The following is a 5,792-nucleotide window of genomic DNA, read 5'->3' on the forward strand; positions in this document are numbered from 1 at the left end:
GCTTCCAGCTGCCTGGCTGCCGGCCGCCATCTTGGCTGGCAGTTAATTTGCATATCACCCTGATTAGCCAATGGGAAGGGTAGCGGTCGTATGCTAATTACCATGTTTCTCTTTTATTAGATAGGATAATCTATAATTGTTTTACTCAACTAATCTATTAAAATTACAAAATGAACGCATTTTTTAATTTTTTTAAAGATCAAATCAAATATTAAAAAAATTCTCTCCTTTGTTCCTCCCTACCCCTCCTATCTTTCTCTCAATGGTAACAACTGTTGACTTATTGGTGTATGTATACACGTCCAGATATTTTCTTGGACCCTATAGACATATATTTATATGTGAGTATTATTTTTTTTAAAATATATTTTATTGACTTTTTTACAGAGAGGAAGGGAGAAGGATAGAGAGTTAGAAACATCGATGAGAGAGAAACATCAATCAGATGCCTCCTGCACACCCCCTACTGGGGATGTGCCCACAACCAGGTACATGCCCTTGACTGGAATCAAACCCGGGACCCTTCGGTCCACAGGCCGAAGCTCTATCCACTGAGCCAAACCGGTCAGGGCTATATGTGGTTATTATTATTAAAATCTTCACTGGAGGATATGTTTTCATTGATCTCTAGAGAGAGACAAAGGGAGAGAGAGAAACATTGATGTGAGAAAGAAACATTGATTGGTTGCCTCTTGTATGTGCCCCGACAAGGGATTGAACCTGCAACCTGGGTAGTTGCCCTGACGGGGAATCGAACCATTGACCCCTTTGGTGCATGGAATGATGGTGCATGGAATGATACTCCAATCAACTGAGCCACACGGGCCAGGGCTGATACTTTAAAACTTTTTATTGAGATAAAACATACATATAGAAAAGTGTACATGAGTAGACAGCTCAATGGATTTTCACAAATTGAACATACCTATGCAACTGGTTCCCAGATCAAGAAACATTACCAGGCCTCTTGAAGTTCCTCCTATCAGTTTTGTCTGTTACACTGTTGAAGCATAAGTATTTAGTAGTGGCAGATTGAGAACTTGATTATAGGTATTTGTTTTATTTTGAAAATGAATTAAGAATGTTATTAATGATTTCAGCTTTGGTGGCTGTTATGAGAACTTGGTTCATTTAAGTGATTTGGACCATTCTTTTGCTATGAAGTTTACTGGTGTAAGTAGTTATTGAGGACTTTACTATGTATTCCTTACTTGGCAAAATTGGGGAGTGAGAATGCCTGGCCATTGTGGCTCAGGGGTTGAGCATCGACCTATGAACCAAGAGGCCACAGTTTGATTTCTGAACAGGGCACATGCCTGGGTTGTGGGCTTGATCCCCTGTGGGGGGTGTGCAGGAGGCATCCTGATCAATGGTTCTCTCTCATCATTGATGTTTCTAGCTCTCTCTCCCTCTCCCTTCCTCTCTGAAATCAATAAAAAAAATATTTTTTAAAATTAGGGAGGTAGAAGATATAAAGGCAAATATAAACTAGCTCTGATTTACATACAGTCTAACTTAGGAAGACAAATTACATTAGACAACAGAACAATTAAGTAGTAAATTGTGTAGTAGTGATTCAAAAAAGGAATCATTGCTGACAGCATCAAAGTGGGCTCCACAAGGGAGGTGGAATTTGAGCTGGGCCTTGGAGAATGGGTAGGATTTAAATGGGATGGTTATAACATTACAAGTCATGGCAAGAAGTGGCTCAGGGGTTGAGCATCGACCTATGAACCAAGAGGCCACAGTTTGATTTCTGAACAGGGCACATGCCTGGGTTGTGGGCTTGATCCCCTGTGGGGGGTGTGCAGGAGGCATCCTGATCAATGGTTCTCTCTCATCATTGATGTTTCTAGCTCTCCCTTCCTCTCTGAAATCAATAAAAAACAAAATTTTTTTAAATTAGGGAGGTAGAAGATATAAAGGCAAATACAAACTAGCTCTGATTTACATACAGTCTAACTTAGGAAGACAAATTACATTAGACAACAGAACAATTAAGTAGTAAATTGTGTAGTAGTGATTCAAAAAAGGAATCATTGCTGACAGCATCAAAGTGGGCTCCACAAGGGAGGTGGAATTTGAGCTGGGCCTTGGAGAATGGGTAGGATTTAAATGGGATGGTTATAACATTACAAGTCATGGCAAGAAAGTTCAAAATGGATGAACATGATATACAGACAGTGAGCAAGCAGAACAATCTGGTGTGGGGAAAACATGCTGAGGAAAGGTAGAGAGTTAAGTTTGATAACATAGGCTAGTGCCAGGTTATAGGATATGTAACAGCCACAGAGTGGAAACTTGGCTGGCTGACATAGGCACCAGTAAGCCATGATATAGCTTAGTGGATAGGAATATTTGATCTGAAGCCAGAAAACTCATGTTCTTTTTTTTTTTTAAAAGAGAATAAATCCTTTTTTAAAAATTGATTTTAGAGAGAGGAAAGGGAGAGAGAAATTGATTTGAGAAAACTTAAGTTCTAATACTGACTGACTTTTCCATTTATCAGCTATGTGCAGTTATATGACCTAGATCAGATAGTATAACCTCTCTGGACATCAGTTTCTTCATATGTAAAAACGGGAAATTTATATTTCATAGGGCTATTATTATGATAAAATAAAAATGTGTATATATGTATATGTATGTATGTATTACTTTATATATATATGTATGGGCCTTGCACATCTAGTAAATGTACAATAAATTGAACTGTTTCTGTCTTTTTTTCTTTAATCCTCACCTGAAGGTATTTTTTCCCTTTTTTAAAAATTTTTTTTAGAGAGAGTGGAGGAGAGGAAAGAGAAAGAGAGAGAAACGCATCAATTGGTTGCCTTCCATATGCACCCAGACCTGGGCCGCAGGGGATTGAAGCTGCAATCCCCCCACTCCCATCCAGATACTTGCCCTTGACTGGGAATCGAACCCATGACCCTTTCAGTCTGAGGGCTGACGCTCTAACCACTTAGAAAAAACGGCCAGGGCAGTTTCTGTAGTTCTTAAAAAGAGCAAATGGATGAAAGCAATGGTATGTGGACTAAGGGAGACTTAGAAGTATAGTTGCCCCCACAGACATATGGTAAGGGTCTCTGTTAGGGTAGTGGTAATAATACAGAAAGAGGACATTTGCGGGACATGAAAAGTATTGGACTTGAATTTCTGTTTAGGAGGAAATGTTTTGGGTGTCCCAGTGATCTTTTCTTAAACAGTTATAATTCCTCTGTGGTTTCTTGTACTGTATAGATACTTTTGGCAAGATGTGTTTGACTTTTTAATTTCCATTAAGGCACTTGAAACCCCCTAAGAGTTCCTAGTTTATGTTTTAGAAGAGGATATTAGAAGTTTTATCAGAATTATCCAATTATCAATAACATTTGTGATAATAATGGCAAGACAGGTATGTTTGTTTTTGATGTCTTGACAAATTAATTGGTGCATGAATGATCTTGGAAGAATTTAAGTTTTAGTTTCTATTCCTTAAAGAAAAAAAAATTGTTTTTGTCAAGAAAGCTATAGAGTCTGAGGGAAAGTACTGGCTCAGATGTTTCCCTTAGACATCAAGAGTACATACACTATTTTTAAAAAAATATATTTTATTGATTTTTCACAGAGAGGAAGGGAGCGGGATAGAGAGTTGGAAACACCGATGAGAGAGAAACATTGATCAGCTGCCTCCGGCACACCTCCTACTGGGGATGTGCCCGCAACCAAGGTACATGCCCTTAGTCGGAATCGAACCTGGGACCTTTCAGTCCGAAGGCCAATGCTCTATCCACTGAGCCAAACTGGTTAGGGCCACTATTTTTTTTTTTTTACTTTTTAAAAATGTTTGTTTATTGATTTTAGGGTAAGAGAGAGATTTGTTGTTCCACTTATTTATGCACTCATTGGTTGCTTCTTGTATGTGTCCTGATCAGGGATTGAACCCACAACCTTGGCCTATCAGGATGATGCTCTAACCAACCGAGCTACCTGGCCAGGGCAAGAGTACACTATTTTAAACAGCAGCTTCTTGCAGTATTATTTAGTTATTTTAATATGGAAAATGACAGGGGATTACTAAGTGATGTGGAGGAGAGTTATAACTGCTTTGTGCTCTTGAGAATTTTCGTTTTAGTTTAGGAGAAGATGGGAAGGGGCTGGACACACCTGATAACTAATCTGGCAGACTTTTGTGGGCAGGATTTAAAATAAAATAAAAATTTCACATATGATTTTTTACATATGGACCTTAATAAGCTAGCCTATGAGACACCAATGAGGTTCCTCTATAAATCTTAAACCACAGTTTTTAATTTGGTTAGGAAAAATATCGGGCTTAAAAATGGGTGTTGTCAGCTCCTTTTCCATCTTCTAAGAAGATGGAGGTTATATATATGAAATGCTCTGAGCTCCATATAAGAAAGGTCTACTTGCCCAGCTGGCTTGGCTCAGTGGTTGAGTGTTGACCTATGAACCAGGAGGTCATAGTTCAATCCTCAGTGTGGGGTGTGCAGGAGGCAGCCAATCAATGATTCTCTCTAATCATTGATGTTTCTATCTCTCTCTCTCTCTCTCTCTCTCTCTCTCTCTCTCTCCCTCTCCCCCCTTCCTCTAAATTAATAAAAAAATATATTTTTAAAAATAAAAGGCTACTTAAATTTAAAGTATTTTGTTGTAGTGTTGTTATTATTATTATTATTATAGTACTTGGGGAACTAAGAGGGATTGTAGTGATTTAGATATGTAATACTAGTTGCCAGAACTCTGTGGACAAAAATGATCATATTGGTAATAGCTGGCTTTTCCCAATACCCATTTTTCTTGTGTCTTAAGTGAGCCCCACTATGCCTAAGAAAATATCCTTCAATCATTAGTATATTCTATTCCAGCAGTGTTATGTCCCTAACGTTGGCATTTGTGATTGATGTATTGATGCAACATGCCAGCTATGCCGAGGCCTGGCAATTGCTGAGTTTTTCTCATATTAGGTGTATGGCTTGAACAAGACTTAAGAGGTTTGTTTCCTGGTTTTACTGAAACCTGCTAAGGGAGCGGTTAGCTTGGGTTTAATGGAATGGATGTCTTGTGTCTGAACTGGGTCAACTGTGTGTGTTTTTGGTGTTTCTTTTTTGCAGATGATTTAATGTATTCCCTCTCCTCCCACCACCACCAACCTTCCAGATACATACCTTCCCAATACGCCCCGCACCCCTTAATTTCTGCGGCACGGCAATCTGTAGTTTCAGACAGGGTGGATTGATTGATGTGTGCAGCTGATCTAATATGCAAACCTAAATCTATGCACGGTTATGAAGGGTTGATTAGTCAGAAAAGAAGGGCGAGGCATATAGACCTGGGGAGCATTTTTTTTACTGTCGGGTGTCACCAGGTGGCTATTGCTGTGGAAGTCTGAGGCGCTCTAGGGTACCGCCTGGATGGTTAGCTTGGGTTTACCCAGGCAGAAAGTGGGCAGGGGAGCGGGAGAAGGGGTGGGGCATCACTTGGCCCAGCTATGGGATACTGGACTCCGGGCTTTGAGGTGGGGGCCCAGAGAGATGGGGGCAGCTCTAACAAAGAGGAGCCGGGCCGGGCCGGGGCCGCAGGTAGTTGGCCTATCCTCGGCAGCTGACCTCCCAGTGGGCCTCCCCAGTTGGCTGCTTTGCGAGTCGCTCTGCTGGCTCCCTGGCTCGCCATTGGTTGTGAGGACGGGAGGGGGCTCATGGAGGGCCGGGATGGAGTTGAGGGGGCGGGGCTGGCTTCCGGCGGCGAAGCGGAGCAGCGGTCGCAAACTGGGGGAGGGGGTGTCTGGG

The 5,792-nt window shown here is 41.0% G+C and overlaps 1 protein-coding gene across 2 annotated transcripts in view; it reads left to right on the top strand.

Moving 5' to 3' along the window:
* Positions 1-5,792, top strand: part of FAM222B (family with sequence similarity 222, member B) — a 54,633-nt gene that overhangs the window by 18,438 nt on the left and 30,403 nt on the right. The window lies entirely within an intron of this gene.

The sequence above is a fragment of the Myotis brandtii genome, unplaced genomic scaffold (assembly GCF_000412655.1).
Source record: "Myotis brandtii unplaced genomic scaffold, ASM41265v1 scaffold50, whole genome shotgun sequence".
NCBI lineage: Eukaryota > Metazoa > Chordata > Mammalia > Chiroptera > Vespertilionidae > Myotis > Myotis brandtii.